The sequence below is a fragment of the Macrotis lagotis genome, chromosome 7 (genome assembly GCF_037893015.1).
Source record: "Macrotis lagotis isolate mMagLag1 chromosome 7, bilby.v1.9.chrom.fasta, whole genome shotgun sequence".
NCBI lineage: Eukaryota > Metazoa > Chordata > Mammalia > Peramelemorphia > Peramelidae > Macrotis > Macrotis lagotis.
Genome location: NC_133664.1, coordinates 122,947,484 through 122,965,464, shown reverse-complemented (window position 1 = coordinate 122,965,464; position 17,981 = coordinate 122,947,484).

The following is a 17,981-nucleotide window of genomic DNA, read 5'->3' as shown; positions in this document are numbered from 1 at the left end:
AAATACTATTATATGAGATACCTCTCAAGTTGGGATAGAAGGAAGTATACTGGGAGGAACTATGGGGATGTAAAAAGCAAAATTTATCAATAACAATTTTTAAATGAAAATAAAATAAAAATAGAAAGTATAATTATAAAGCACTAAAATGAACTGGAGAAAAATCAGAAGAGAAACAGCATTGTGTGAAGAAAAGAGTATTGAATTTGGAGTCAAAGGACATGGGTGCAGATCCTGGCTTTACTATATACTAGCTGTGTGACCTTCAATAAGTCACTTTTTCTCTCTAGACCTCAAATTTCTCAGTTGTAAAGTGATGATCCTACTCTGATGATTTATTATAGGGTAGAGATGACAGTGTGTTCTCAAAGACTGTGCCAAGGGAACTTAAGCTCTGGCAGGTTCTATCCTAGTGTAAGGCTCAGTAAAGTCCTGGCTAAAATCCATCTGCTTTACTAGGACACTTAACTAGGTACAGAGAGGCTCATCACCAATTGCCTGGTCACTTGGTGACAAATTCTTTGCATGTGGCAACATATGAAACCCCTTCTATCAATTGACTACTTTCAGCTTCTGCTGCCCAACAAGTAGATGTAACTGAATTATAACAATTTTATATTTTTCAATATAAGTGAAATAAAATTTAAAAGGACCTTAAATAGATGGAAGGCTCATATGTCCACTCAGAGAGACAAATAAAGAAACTGAAGGACTGGGGAGATTTTTTTTTCCTATATCCAATGACAACCAAAAACATCATTTCATGGGACTTGCTCATCTCCAGTTGCAGTGCTCATGATAAACATGATAAACATTTGCAAAAAGATTACCATGAATATAATAGCAATTAATACACCAACATTTGTTGCAGACAGTAAGGAAATTTTAAAAAATTAAGAATTCAGTAAGACTTTCCCAATTAAATCAGCATATATATATATATGTATATGTATACATATATACATACATATATATCACTCTGACTCCCTCACTGAAATCACCTTCTTACCTAATTCATTAATCAAATTGATTATTCTCTCAATTTTACTATAACCTACAAACAGAACCACTCTTCTAGCATTCACTAGGTATCTTTCCATACCCTCTAGCAGAGTACCTGACTAGATTTTAATAAATGCTTTTTTATTCATTCATTTCCTAGATCACTGCTCTTGTGTCCCCTCTCTTAACTTCCAAATCAATCAAGACTATTTTTTGCTTAATTTAGATATCCTAGCAGAACCACAGATACTACCTGCTGTCCACATAGTTCTGCAATGTGTAGTCCTTTTTTCAGATCTAAATATATGATACATTTTACAGATTTTGTTTTCACATTTGTTTCACATTTTTTTAATTCCCTCCTCCACTCCCTACCAAACTGAACATTCTCTTAGAACAAAGAAACCAAGCAAAAACATCTGATACAGTATTTGAATCTGACAAAATATATGATATTCTGTCCTAATAGTTTCCTACCTCTCTTCTGTGAAGGGGAGAAATATTTTGTTATCTGTTCTGGGATCTTTGCTGATTTTTCAGTTGCTCAAATTTTTGACTTCTCTTTAGCAGTCTTTTCATTTGCATTCTTGTAGTTTGTGTGTTGTATTGTTTTCTTGTTTTTGCCTCTTTTGCTCTTTTTTCAGATCACACAAATCTTTCCACATTTCCTCATCTTCATTATTTTTATTGCATATAATATTCTTTCAAAATTCCTTCTTTTTTCAGTCATTCATCAATCATTGGTCACTCATTTTGCTTTAATTTTTGTGTTATCATAAAAAAGTGATGTTCTAAATATTTTGTAACAGATAAGACCTTTGTTTATACAGCTTATAATCTGAGTAATTTGCCTAGGATTCTGAGAGATTGTGATTTTTTTTATCCCCAGAGTTACATAGGCACTGCGTGTGTGTGTGTGTGTGTGTGTGTGTGTGTGTGTGTGTGTGTGGTACAATTTTAAAAAGTCTTTCTGACTCAGATCAATTTTCTCTCCATTAATTTATACTACAACTCTCCATAAATTAGACACTATTAAAAAAATTTTTAAAGAAAACACATATGAGATACTGAAATTTAATAGATAAAAAAGTTTGAAAATATTTGAAAGATTTTTAGGCATATTTAGAGGGCAGGATTGAACAGAAATATTTAAATCCAAAAATGAAAAGCAACTATTACCTCTGAAATATACAGAATCTTAGAATTAGAAGGAGCATCAGAAACCATCTAGTTTAGGCCTACTGAAGCACCATTTCCCATCTATGAAATACCAAATAAATCACTATCCATTTTGTATTTAAAGACCTACAGGCACAAGAAATGTTAGAGGTTATTCCTTTTATTAAGTCAAAGTCTGCTTCCCTTCTACCTTCAGTGTCTTCCTAAACTGTGGTATATAGGATCAGAAAGACAAATACATTTCTCTAGTTCTGAATAGAAATTAAATTACTTAAGAACATAGAATAGATGGGCAACTAAATGGTGCAGTAGATAGAGCACTGGCCCTAGAGTCAGGAAGACATCAGTTCAAATTTGACCTCAGACACTTAATAATTACCTAGCTGTGTGATCTTGGGCAAATCACTTAGAAAGAAAGAAAGAAAGAAAGAAAGAAAGAAAGAAAGAAAGAAAGAAAGAAAGAAAGGAAGGAAGGAAGGAAGGAAGGAAGGAAGGAAGGAAGGAAGGAAGGAAGGAAGGAAGGAAGGAAGGAAGGAAGAAAGAAAGAAAGAAAGAAAGAAAGAAAGAAAGAAAGAAAGAAAGAAAGAAAGAAAGAAAGAAAGAAAGAAAGAGAAAGAAAGAAAGAAAGAAAGAAAGAAAGAAAGAGGAAGGAAGGAAGAAAGAGGAAGGAAGGAAGGAAGGAAGGAAGGAAGGAAGGAAGGAAGGAAGGAAGGAAGGAAGAAAAGAATAGAAACAATATAAATTAATTTGTTTAAGAACATAAATTCTTTAAAGAAGATCCTAAGAATGAAATCATATGACTAAAGTGTAGGATAATGATATATTAGGGGAAGTTAGTCAGAATGCTTCCTGATCAATTGATTCCACAACCACTACTCTCCACCAAACCTAATTGATAGTCATAGAGGCAGTTAAGTAGTAGAGTGGATAGAGTCAGGAAGATGTCAGTTCATATCCTGCCTCTCACATGGCAATGAAATCCTGAGCCTCAATTTCCTCAATTGTATCTTTGGGATAATAAGAGCATCCAGTTCACTGAGTTGTTCTGAGGATTAAATGAAATACTATTTGCAAAATACAGTGCTACATAGCAATGTATAGTCCTTTTTTTATAGTAGGTGTCTTATAAAATGTTTGTTTCCCATTTCCCTTAATAAAATCACAAAAGGAGTTGGAAACACAATAGGTGCTAGTATGCTAAATGTGGACATTCCCTTTATGAAGTGTAAAGAAGTATTACCTAATGGAATTAAAAAAACATCTTGCCATTAACTGTAACCATAACCCTGGAAACCTATTGAAAGCAAACTTGTGAGTTCTGGAGACACATTTGAGGCAGAAAGGTTAAGAGAGTCATCCCTGGAAGTCTACGAAAGAGTTAGCTATTGAATAAGAATTTCATGAGAGAGGTCATCATCTGCTTTGGGGAAAGAAGTACCCACACCAACAACATCTTGAATCTTTTAAGTATTGACAAAATATAAAGTACTTTGAAAGTAGAAATCTTGAGAAAATTAAATTAATTCTCAAAATTATTTTGGAAAGCAACTTTAATTCTATACCTTAAAACCAAAGAAAATTTATTCCTTGAGAGGCAAAATCCCAGAAGTGAAGAAAACAGGTCAGTTATGTGAACTCATAAACAATTTTTTTCTCTGAATAGTTGAATACATTCAATAAGTATTTTTTTATGGAACAGATCAATTCTCTTCCAATTCTAGATTCTACTCTTCACAGAAAGAAGCCAATCTCAAATAGATATATAAATCAGCATGCAATTCAGACATGAACCAGGTCATTCTACACAATATGGTCCAGTAGAGAGAATATAAGACTGGGAAAAATCAGACATAGGATCTGGTTTTGCCATGAACAAGTCATTATGACCTCCTACTAGTAAATCTATTTCTTCATTGTAAAAAGACATCCAACCTACTTGTCTCACATATTTGTGAGACATAAAAGTAATCTGCCTAGAAAAACCTACAAAATTGGAAAGTCATGTAAACTTAGTTGTCATTCTTTCTAGACAATTTTGTATAAATATTTTCAGGGGATATACTTTGGAAAAAGTGAGTGTTTGTTGGAAGCGTCCAATTAACCAAAATACAAAGCACCAAGAAGGGTAGGGGAGAACAGGGGTCAATTGTTGCATATGATATCAGACATGATTGTTATATATCCAATGTTTTAGCTTGTTTTTCTTTATAATGAAGGAGTAAGGTAGAAGGTAGAATTAAATTTGGGAACAGAGGAGAGGAAAGGTTTTGTCTTTCCAGAAATAACTGTGATGTGAAAATAAAAAATATCAACAAAAATTTTAATACAGCAATAAAAAATTTAATAATAATTTGCAAATATAACATTATTATTATATATATTTGCCTGCAAAAGAGTAACATGGATTATAGGAGAAGAAAGAGGAAAAAGGAAGGTGTAGTAAGAAAAAGGAGGAAGAGGGAGAAAGAAGAAGAAGAAGAAAAAGATGATGATGATGATGATGATGATGAAGGAGAAGAAGGAAGAAGATGATGATGATGATGATGAAGGAGGAGGAGGAAGAGGAAGAAGAAGAAGAAGAAGGAAGAAAGTAATGCTATCTGTCCCCTCAAAATTGTTTGGTTTGTGGACCTTACAAGTAAAGGAAATAACTTTTAAAAATCATCATGCTAAATTAAATCTATCCTTAGATAACTTAAAATTATGTTTTATGCTTAATACCTGCTTAATTTTGCCATAAAAATTGTTCCACTTATTCATAACCATAACCCAGCTACATTTTACTTAGTGATTCATATATAGTTTTTTCAAGAATTTAAGAAAAATAAGTACACAATTTGCTAATTCAGTCAATTTGAAATGATGAGTCCCCTCTATCATATAAAATTTCCAAATCATGCTAACAAGAAGGATAAATTTTTGCATGTATTATGCTCATAATTTCAAGTACATTTACATAACACTAAACATGACCAATATATGAGTCATACTCTTCCATATGCATGAAAAATTCAGATAGAAACCAAGGTGGAAGATATAGCAAAGAATAGGCCATAAACTACAGTGGGACAATCATAGCAGAAAATTTAAAGGGTACTAATGAGCATTATGAAATAAGAATTTCTCTCCCTGCCTATCCCCACCCTTGTGCTATTCGTAATCTCCTTCTTAAGGAGTCAGAGAACACAGAAAAGACTGAGTAGGGCCAAACAAGCCACCAAAAAGATCAACAGGGGATAGGCTGGACTCTGACACAAAGTTCTAATTTGATCAAAAGGTGGAAAGATGAATAAACCAAAGACAATACTTACTAGCATCAAAAATTATTGCAAATCAAAAGATCCTTAAAAAGAAGTAGCAACACCACAACAATTGTATGCAAAGACTCAAAGGAAAAATGAATCTTCCAAAGAAATGAAGTTTTTAAAAATTAAATATTACCTTTTAAGAACTCATAAATGAAAATCACCCAGATCTATTAGAACCACAGGGGAAAGTAAAGATAATGATCTTTTTTGCCTTTCTGCATATTCTTAACATTTGACATTGAGCCCAATACATCAGAAGCATGACTGACAATCCACCAATCACCTCCTGAAAAGATCGCCAAAAAGAAAAGTTCTCTGGCATAGTCATAATTCAAAACTATTACATAAAAGAAGATAAACTGCAAATGGACTGGAAGAAACACTTCAGGAAATATAAAATTCCAAAAGGGAAAAAGAGTAAGTTTATAACCAAAGAAAACTTACTCTATAAACTTAATATAATCCTAGAAATGCAATCATAGACCCTAAAAGGGGGGGAAAAAACAGAACTGAGAAGGAATTTTGAAATACAAAAATCCAAAGATATCCAGAAATATAAAATTATTTGAATTAACTGAAAAGATCTATTCGGTGATATGTTAATATTTCTGTGTAGGAGAAGATATAGGTATCCCTTCAGAACTTTAATATCTTCAAAGGTGTGGGGGGAGAGGGAATTAAAAAAAAAACAGGAGTAAGGGAGTTGATTGTTACTATTCCAAAGGGTTGAAAATTGGAAGAGAATGAAGGTAAACTATTTTATTATAGAAAGAAAGAATGGGATGTAACCTGCTTTTTCTAACAATTGGAGAATGTGAGAAGTTTATACAAACATAGAGGAAGGGTGGGGGGAGTAAGAAAAGGACAATGGAGGATCAAACAAAGGAAGAGACTCAAAGAAATAGTTCAACACAGACATACATGAAACTTGATGAGGGATAAAAGCCAGGAGAAAGAGAAAGTAGTTAAAATGGAGGATAATGCCAAGGAGAGAAGTCACAAGCAAAATAAACTTCATAGAATCTAAGGATGTGTCTTACGTTACCTCTTAGACAATTTATGAATGCCTGAACAAATTGTATGAGTAGAAATTAATATTATTGCTTCCTAAGAGCAATAAGATAATTTCAGAATATACCACATAGTAAAACATTTGACACTGAGCCCAATACATCAGAAGCATGACTGACAATCCACCAATCACCTCCTGAAAAGATCCCCAAAAAGAAAAGTTCTCTGGCATAGTCATAATTCAAAGGACTCAAGGTGAAATGAGTAGGAAGCAGGGAAGCAAATTATTCAAGGATAGCAAAATTTTAAAGGAAAACAAATTTTGAAGACTTAAAAATTCATGAAGGCAATGACTAATCATATCTCCAAAATACCAATGATGAAAAATGTTACTCATCTCCTGATAGAGGAAGCACACAAAGTAGAGTGACACATTTTTGCACAATACTGAATAATAGTGGTGATAATGAACATCCTTGTTTCACTCCTGATCTTACTGGGAATGCTTCTAATTTATCCCTATTACATACAATGCTTGTTGATGGTTTTAGATAGATGCTGTTTATCGTTTTAAGGAGCATTCTATTTATTCCTAGGCATTCTAGTGTTTTTTTTTTAAGATTGGGAGCTGTATTTTGTCAAAAGATTTTTCAGCATATGAGATAATCAAATGATTTCTATTAGGTTTGTTATTGATATGGCCAATTTTCCCAACTTAGGAAATTGTTTTTAGGAATTGTTTTTAATTAGGAATTAGTTTTCCTAATATTGAACCAATCCTACCTTCCTGGTATAAATTCTGCTTAATCATTGTGTATTATCCTTGTGGTAACTTGCTATAATCACTTTATTAATATTTTATTTAAAATTTTTCCAGCCATATTCATTAAGGAAATTGATCCACAATTTTCTTTCTGTTTTGACTCTTCCTCGTTTAGTATCAGTACTGGTGCTGATACTGGTGTCATAAAAGGAATCTGGCAGACTTCCTTCTTCACCTATTTTTTTCAGATAGTTTACATAGCATTGGAACCAATTGTTCCTTGAATATTTGGTAGAATTCACATGTGAATCCATCTGGCCTGGGAGATTTTTGTTAGGGAGTTCATTGGTAGTTTGTTCAATTTCTTTTTCTAAGATAGGGTTACTTAAGTATTTGATTTCTTCTATTTTTAACCTGAAATTTATATTTCTATAAATATTCATATATTTCACTCAGATTAACAAATTTATTGCCATGCAGTTGGTCAAAATAGTTCCAAATTATGACTTTAATTTCCTCCACATTGGTGGTGAATTCATCTTTTTCATTTTTGATACTAGTAATCTGGTTTTCTTCTTTATTTTTCTTAATCAAATTAAATAAAGATTTAATCTATTTATTGGGTTTTTTCTTAAAGCCAACTCTTGGTTTTATTTATTAGTTCAATAGTTTTCTTGCTTTTGATTTTATTAATTTCACATTTAATTTTCAGACTTTCTAATTTGGTATTTAATTGGAGATTTTTAATTTGTTCTTTCTCTAACATTTTTTAGTTGCACACTCAGTTCATTGATTTTTTCTTTATTTTATTCATGTAAGCATTGAGAGATATAATATTTCCTTTAAAATATTTCCCCTAATTACTTCTTTGGCTGTATTCCATATCTTTTGTTATGTCTCATTATTGTCATTGCTTGGATGAAAATATTCTTTCTAAGATTTATTATTTGACCCATTCTCTAAAAATTAAGCTATTTAGTTTCCAATTAGTTTTATATCTGTCTCTCCAGGTACCTTTATTGCACTCACTAGTTATTGCATCATGATCTGAAAAGGATGCATTCAATATTTCTGCCTTTCTGCATTTGATTATTAGGCTTTTATGCCCTAATATATAGTCAATTTTTATGTTAAGTATCATGTACCACAAAAAAAGGTATATTCCTTTCTACCCCATTCAATTTTCTCCAGAGGTCTACCATATTTAAATTTTCTAATACTCAATTCACTTCCTTATCTTCCTTCTTGTTTATTTTATGGTTAGATTTATCTAATTCTGAGAGAGGGGAGTTGAGGCCCCCCCTCCAGTAGAGTTTGCTGTCTATATCTTCCTGTAATTCATTTAGTTTCTTCTCTAAGAATGTGCATGTGATATCACTTCATGCATACATATTTGGCATTGAAATCACTTCTTTGTCTATAGTACTTTTTAGGAGGATATAGCTTCCTTCCTTATCTCTTTTAATGAGATCTATTTATCTCAGACTACTTTGTCTGAGATAAGAATTACTACCCCTCCTGTTTTCACTTCTGCTTAAGCATAATATATTCTGCTCCAAACTCTCCGTGTGTATCTCTCTGCTTCAAATGTGTATTTTGTAAGTAGCATATTGTAGGATTCTGCTATCTGCTTCCATTTTGTGGGAGAGTTCATCCCATTCACATTTAGAGTTATAATTACTAATTCTTTATTGCCCTTCATATTATCTCTCCTCCCATTTCTATTTTTCACCTTCTTTCACCTTATCCCTCCTCCCCAATGCTTTACTTTTGAATACCACCTCCCTCAATATATTTCCCCCCTCTATCCACCACCCTCCCTTTTCCTTCCCCTTTCTCTTTTCCCCTTCTCCCTTCTCTCCCTTCTATCAGTTTCTCCTTCTCTCCCTCCCTTTCCCCTACTAATAATTGAAAGGTAAGATAAATTTCTAAACTCAACTGAGACTTTGTTAATCCCACTTTGAGCCAAATCCAATGAGAGTAAGATTCAAAAAGTTCTCATCTCATCCCTTCTTTCCCTCCATTGCAATAGGTTCTTTGAACCACTTCATGCAATGTAATTTGCACCTTCCCCTTTCTTTTGAATCTTTATAGAGCCCCCCTTTGTGTGAAATAATTTTTTATATTCCAGAGAAAGAATTGTAGAATTTGAACAAAGATCAAAGACCATTACCTTCAATTTAGAAAAAAAATTATTATCTTATTATGTAATTTTGCTATCTCTTATATTTTATTTTTCTTCCTTAAGGATATGATTTCTCTCTCATCACATTCAACTGAGATCAATGTATACCATGGAAATAATGTAAAGACTAACAGAATGCCTTCTGTGGGAGGTGGGGGTGGGGGGAGGGAAGCAAGAATTAGGGGAAAATTGTAAAACTCAAAATAAATAAAATCTTTCTTAAAAAAAGAATTTCCACCAAAGTCATGGACATTAGCCTAAATATTTCCTCTAACAGAGTTACAATTCTCAAGAGTTATGAGAATCTTCCTCCCAGGTAAGGATGTAACCAGTTTAATCTTATTGAATAGTAATTTTTTTCCTTTTCTCAGTTTATCTCTTGAGTCTCCTGTCAGTAGATCAATTTTTCTGTTTGGTTCTGGTCTTTTCATCAGGAAAGTTTGAAAGTCACCTATTTCATTAAATTTCCATCTTTTCTCCTGAAGGAGAAGGCTCAGTTTTGCCTGATAGTTGATTCTTAGTTGTAATCCCTCCTTTGCTCTCTGGAATATTATATTCCATGTCCTTCAGTCCCTTAATGTTGATGCAATCAGGTCCTATGTAATCCTAACTGTGGCTCCTTGGTATTTGAATTGCTTCTTTCTGGCTGCTTGCAGGATTTTCTTCTTAATCTGATAATTCTGTAGTTTGGCCATACTATTCCTTGGAGTTTTCATTTTCTTCATGATTCACAATTATCAAGTGAGAAATTAGAGTCCTTGCTTCTCACCTCCCATAGGTTATAGACTCTCCAGTCAGAGACTGACATGTTGCCTGTGAACAAGGACCTGGGTCCTTTGCTGAAGGGTTTGCTAGCTGCTTTAAAGTAAAGGATGCTAGATGCCATAACCTCATGAGTTTTGGAAGTCAGGAGAGTGAGCCAGCAAGAGGCCCATGAACAGAGTCACGTCATCACTTGAAGCCAGCAAATCTAATTTTAAGATCCTAAGGAGTAATAGGAGTTAGCAAAGTGGTAGCAGAGATGAGGACTCATCTAGAAGTAGGAACTTATTGGGACATGAACTTCATAGAATCACTATTGAATTATATTATATATATTATATTGAATTATATCTGAGCCCACACTCCCCAGAGATGAAGTTAATTGGGAGAAAGGGGCTGGAGGAGATGAGGAGTGTTTGTATTACTATTCTTACTATATCTTTCAGGTAAATATAACTTTGTAAGAGCTAATTGATTAGTTGAATGGACCTGGGGCACTAGTTGTTTGTGGTTAATGGAATAGGAGCACACTAAAATGGGGGTTTGATCCAATAATATTAGGGAAGAGATACTCTAACCTCACAGAAGCTCTGGGAAAGTGGTCAGAGTATTTACTACATCTAATAGCTTAGAGCAAATGAAATTATTCCTTAACTTCTATATCTTCTTCCAAAGGAAATTTGCATCATGTTTTATTCATCAGTATCAAGTCAACTTAATCACAACTCAACATGTTGCATTCTTCTCTTCTTTTAACTTTCTCAAAGGAAAAGTCTCTTCATGTTACACTCAGAAAAAGCTCATTGTGGGTTCAATGATCCTGTCCATAATAAAAAAATTTTTTTAAAGTTTATAATCTGTGCCACTATCCTCACTGATCAAATCAAAGCCACTGTAGTGAAGCCAATAAGGACCTTCAAGGTGGACTTAAATGGTTCTTGGGTATATTTTCTGAAATTTATCACATTGCTAATTGTTGAGCCCTTAGACTTGCCTGATTAATTTAATCATTCTGAAGGATAATAATACTATTAAAACCATTAGAAATTATTCATCCTTTTCTACATTAACAATGGAGTTTTTCATTTGCTCAGTTAATTCATTTTTCTCTAATTTTGTAAATTATAAACCTCTCATAATCTGTCATTTTTCCTGGTTGTTAAAAATAAAGAGGCAGCAATATCTTTTTTTCCTCATATTTATAATTTATTGCTATGGATGTAATTATGGAGTCATAATCCAGTGAGGATTATGCAATTCAGGACAAGATAGTCAAGACAGACTGTAAGAACAAGCAGTGCATTAGGATATGTATATAGGTTTCAACCCACCCCATCCAAATTTTAAGCAAATCTAGTATTGGAAATCAGCCCAAAATACTTACCAACCAGTCATGACAGAGTAAGAAGAAGCCAAAACCTTAGCACAATGTCTGCTGCATAGAAGATATTTGATAAATGCTCACTAACTAACAGTATGGATCCTAGTTAAACAATGTAACCAACTTAAGTCGGGTTGTTGTTGTTTGTCCTTCATTCTCATAGAAGACCGTGATATCAGGGAGGTGATGCTATAACATGCACATATATTGTATTTGAGTGAGGAGAGGCTGGTAATTATCTTGGCAGCTATATGGAAGATGAAAAACTGGAAGGTAGAAGGTATCAACAGTGTAGAGTGACAACAGTAATCAAGGCTAGCCTAGTCCCCAAGAAGTTCAGGATCCATGAAGCTCACACCTGAGCCCTTATAGAACTCATGACAAGGTAAAAGGGAGTCCTACTATCCATGCACTCAATAGCATTAAGTTGAAGTCTCTCTGACAAGGTACAGAACCCACTAGAAGAGAGGAAAGGGGCTGAGGCCAAAACCCAACTATCTGGGAAACTGAGCCAAAACTCAGCTATTACTGCAGAGGCTGGAGCTTCTTTAGTCTTAGCCACTTCAACTAGAACCATACTACCTCAAACAAGAATATCAGAGGCAGCAGAGTCTGATCCAAACACAAAATCCCAATACAGAAACAGAAGAATAAACATAAGGGGGGAAAGTGAACATAAATGAATAAATATAATGAATTTAAAGAAGCCCAAGTGTTGGCTCAGTGTTCTGCAGCTTCCCCACCACCAACACCACCACCACCAAATAAAATAAAACAAAACAAATTCCTCCTAGTGAAAGTATTAGAATGGAGGTCCAGAAAAACCACCACCACCATCACCAAACTGGTGGAACAGGTGGAAACCTGAACCAGTGAAAGAGGAGACCTTTGCCCTGCTCTGCCTACCCCACCAGCATATCCTACCTAAGGGTCTGTCTTCCCTCTGTTAGCCCTTGGGTACTACCTGAGTCTATCCCCATCTGCATGTTACTGATTCTCTCCTATCTATGTCAAGCCCCAATGTGTCTACTGCCCCTAACCCTGCATGTTCTTCTTCTTGATTTACATGTTCCACCTCTTTTTCTTACTGTTCTGTTGACAGCCTCCTCTCTCTGCTCCCCTCCTGCCACATTCCCTCCTTCACTTTTCCCTTTTGGTGGGCAAATTCACATTACATAAAACCACTGTAAGTAGAGGGTTGCAGAATGGTCCACTTACACAGAGAGAAATGTCTGTAATGTCATAGTCTCTTTTTTCCATTGACATTAATTTATAGTTTCTTCTCTGGAAGGCACTTCTTGGAAACTAGAGGCTCAAGAGAATAACAGGTCTCTTCCATCCTCCTGGAATCATCTGATAATCATTTCTCACCAGTTCACTCAGTTCACTCTCAATCCAGCTAAAGTTTTTTCATCTGTTGCCTTGCCTTCTTTTTTAAAAAATTTAATTTATTTTTCATTACATTTTAAATTCTGAATCATTTCTCTTCTCCCTTCCCCATCTCACATTAGAGGCTACCATTTGATACAAATGTATATGCTTATTTATATATGTGTGTATATATGTGTATAGGTATACACATATGCAAAACTATACTAAGTATACTTCTATTTATCAGTTTTTTATCTGGAGATGGATAGCATCTTCCTTTATAGTTGATTTGAATATTTTTTTAGGGTTGTTTTTTCAAGGCAGTGGGGTTAAGTGACTTGCCCAAGGCCACACAAGTAAATTATTAAGTGTCTGAGGCCAGATTTGAACTCAGGTACTCCTGACTCCAGGGCCAGTGTGCTATTCACTGTACCACCTAGCCACCCAGATTTAAAGATTTATAATGCTCAAAATAACTTCATCATTCACTGTTGTTCTTCAAACAATGTTGCTTTCACTGTATGCATACAATGTTCTCTTGGTTCTGCTCATTTTACTTTTCATTATTTTATGCATCTTGCCATGTTTTCTAAAATCAATCAGCTCATCATTTCTTACAACACAGTAATATTCCATCACAATCATATACAACATGTTATTTAGTTATTCAACCAAATAATGCATATTCCATCAATTTTTAGTTCTTCACCACTATAAATATTTTAGAACATATTGGTTCATTTTAGCTAAACTGATAAGCATAAGATGCTATTTCAAAGTTATTTTGATTTACATTTCTCTGATCAATAATGATTTGGAAGATTTTTTTGTATGACTGTATAGTTTTGATTCCTTCAACATAACACTGCCTATTTATATCCTTTGATATTTTTCAATTGGGGGATGACTCACATTCTTATAAATCTGACAAAGTTCTCTATAAATATTTGAGATATGAGACCTTTATTCAAGAAACTGACTATAAACATTTCCCCTCAATTTTCTGCTTTCCTTCTAATCTTGACTGTATTGGTTCTTTTTATATAAAACTTTTAATTTTATTTAACCAAAATTATTCATTTAACATCTTACAATGTTCTCTGTCATTTATTCCATGTTCTTCTAATCTTCTTATAGTTCCTTTTATATATAGGTCATGCATTTATTTTGTCTTTATCTTGGTAAATTGTGTAAGATAGTGGCCTATACCCAGTCTCTGACAAAATGCTTTCCAGTTTTCCCAACAACTTTTGTCAAATAGTACATTCTTCTGTGTAAAATTTAAATCTTTATATTTGTCAAACACAAGATTAGCAACATTTACTGTGTATTGTATGTCTACTCTGTTTATTAATTCTTTTGATATACTTGACCTTTTGTTCTACCAAATGAATTTTTTTATTATTTTTCCTTACTCAGTAAAATTTTTTTTTGGTAATTTAATTGGGATGGCAGTGTTTAAGAAAATCAATGTAGATAGAATGTCATTTTTATTATGTTGGTTCTGCCCACCCATGAACATTTTTTCCAATTATTTAAATCTGCCTTTATTTGTATAAAAAGTGTTTCATGATTATGTTTATGTAGCTCCTGAGTTTGTCTTATGCGGTATATTCCCAGGTATTTTCTGTAATCTACAGTCATTTTAAATGGGTATCTCTTATCAAAACTTCTTGCAAATTTTCTTGATAATATATATATAGAAATGCTGATAATTTATGTGGGTTTAGTAGCTAAAATTATTAATCATTTCATCTAACAATTTAGTTGAATCTCTAGGATTTTCCAAGTGTATCATTCTATCATCTACAAAAAGAGATAGTTTTATTGCTTCATTGACCATTATAATTCCTTTTCTAATTTTTTTCCATCTCTTTTGCTCTATTACTAGCATTTCTAATATAATATTAGTATTTGAATAATGGATATACTTGTTTCACTCCTTATGCTATTTGGGAAAGTTTCTTTTAACTTATGTCCATTAAAAAATAATGCTTGCTGTTGGTTTTAGGTAGATGGTTCTTATCATTTTAGGGAAAAATCCATTTATCCCTATGTTTTCAAGCATCTTTAATAAGAATGAGCATTGTTTGTTATCAAAAGGTTTCTGTACTTATTGATATAATCATTTTTTTTTATTTTTTAAGGTAATGGGGTTAAGTGACTTACCCAAGGCCACACAGCTAGGCAATTATTAAGTGTCTGAGGCCGCATTTGAACTCAGGTCCTCCTGACTCCTGGGCTGGTGCTCTATCCACTGCACCACTTAGCTGCCCTAATTGATATAATTATGATTTTTATTACTTTTGTTATTGATATCATCACTTTAATTATTAGATTTCCTTATGATAAATCATCCTGCCTTCCTAGCATAAATCCCACTGGATCTCCATGTATAACTTCTGTGATATATTGCTATAGTCATCTAGCTAGTGCTTTTTTTTAAAATCACATTAACCAATGGCTCATCTATTTTACTTTTTTTCATGAAATCAGCTCCTAGTTTTATTTATTAATTCAATGTACTCTATGTGCATTTCTCATTTATAAAGCATTTCTTGTAAATAACATTGTTGGATTCTGCTTTTTAATCCTTTCAGCTATCCACTTCCATTTTATAGGTAAGTTCATTCCATTCACAATTAAAGTTATAGTCACTGGCTGTATATTTCCCTCCATACTATTTTTCTTCTTCACTGAATATCCTTCTCTTCTTTTCTTTTTACCCTATTCCCTCCTCAAATCTCTAATTGACTTCTAACCACTGCCTTCTAACCTATACCCATCTAAGAATACCCCCCTTTTATCCTCTCCCTTTACCTATTTCTTAATTTGCATATCCCTCTAAGGGTACCTCATTTAATCTATCCCCTCATTTCTTTGTAAGTTAAAAAGACTTTTTAAAAATTTTTATTTAATTCTGTTGTCCCTAGAAGCTCTGCTTAATGAGCTGGTTTTGTGGAAATTTTTTTTCTTTTGTTTTCTTTCTTTTTTCTGGGGATGGGGGTTATCTGACCTAGGATTGAACTATTTGATTTGGCAAAGTCCATTGATCGAATAAATTAGATAATTCCCAGAAAAAAAATTTTATTTATTTAAGGCAATGGGGTTAAGTGACTTGCCCAAGGTCACACAGCTAGGCAATCATTGAATGTCTAAGACTAGATTTGAATTCAGGTCCTCCTGACTCCAGGGCTGGTTCTCTATCCACTGCGCCATCTAAGTCTCCCCCCAGTTAAAAAGACTTTTATATTCTTCTATATGTATATGTTATTACTTGTTTAACCCAGTTCTGAAAAGAATAAAGTTCTGGCACTACCAGCTCTCCACTCTCTCAGTACTCCACTGTAACAGTTCTTCCATTTATGACTCATTTGTATGAGTTGACTGCTCTATTTTACTGCTTCCTACTCTGAAATTTATTTTTTAGAGCCATCCCATCATACTCAATTCAACCCTAAGTCTTCTACCTGTGTATATTCTTACAAACTACCCAAGTAACTATAATTTTCTCAAATTATAGATAAAATTTTTCTATATAAGAAGTAAATAGTTTTAACTTATTAAATCCTTTATGATTGATCTTTAATGTTTACCTACTTATATTTCTTCTGATTCTTACTGTAGGACAAATTTTCTACTCAATTCTTACCTTTTCCTCACAATACTCAAAAGTCCTTTAGTTCATTAAATATCCATTTTTTTCATTACACTCAGCTTTGCTGGATAGGTTATTCTTGGATGTAATCCCAGTTCTTCAGAATATAATGTTCCATGTCCATCAATCTTTTAATGTAGAAGTTGTTAAATATTATGTTAACCAGACTGTAGTTGCACAGTATTTAAATTGTTAGGCTTTTTCCTAGTTTCTTGTAGAATTCTTTGATTGACCTGGAAGCTTTAAAACGTAGCTATGTTTCCAGTGATCTAGAGAAGGAATTATGGAATCTGAATGCAGACCAAAGCATACTATCTTCACTTTTAAAAATTTGATTTATTTTTTCCTTCTCATGGTTTTTTCCCCCTTCTTTCACAACATGACTAATCTGGAATTATGTTTTAACCTAGTTGTACATGTGCAACCTATGTCAGATTACTTACTGGCAAGAGGAGGAAAGAGAAAGAAAGAAAAATGTAGAACTCAAAGTCTTTCAAAAAGATGAATGTTGAAAACTATCTTTACATGTAATTGGAAAAATAAAATAAAATTTATTAAAAGTTTCCTGTGATGCCCATCAGTTGGTAAATGGTTAAATATGTTATGGTACATGTATACTATGGAATATTATTGTTTGATAAGAAACCATAAATGGTCAAACTGGAGAGAAGTATGGAATGAATTACAGTATCTGATGCTGAGCAAAGGGAGCAGAACCAAGAGAACATTGTACACATTAACATCAACATTATGAGTTGATCAAGTTTGGTGGAAGCAGCTCCTCTCAGCAGTTCAGAGAGCTAGGACAACCATTTCAGACCAGCTATGGACAATGTTATGACAATTCAAAGAATAAACAAAGCAAAACAAAACAAAAATCTTCATAATCTAAAGAACAGTTTATAAAAATTATCACTTATATATCTCTTTTTTTTAGGTTTTTTTGCAAGGCAAATGGGGTTAAGTGGCTTGCCCAAGGCCACTAGGTAATTAGTAAGTGTCTGAGACAGGATTTGAACCCAGGTAATCCTGACTCCAGGACCAGTGCTTTATCCACTGCGCCACCTAGCCGCCCCTTATATATCTCTTTCACTTAGTTATAATTCCTCATACCAAAAATAAATAATCTGTAAACATGTTTATCAAAAATATATATATGTGCAATGCTAAACTGACTGTTTAGGGCTGAGGGGAAGGGGGTGGGAAGGGAGGGTGGAAGGAAATTTTGTATATAAAAATGTATATAGGGGCGGCTAGGTGGCGCAGTGGATAAAGCACAGACCCTGGAGTCAGGAATACCTGGGTTCAAATCCAGTCTCAGACACTTACTAATTACCTAGCTGTGTGGCCTTGGGCAAACC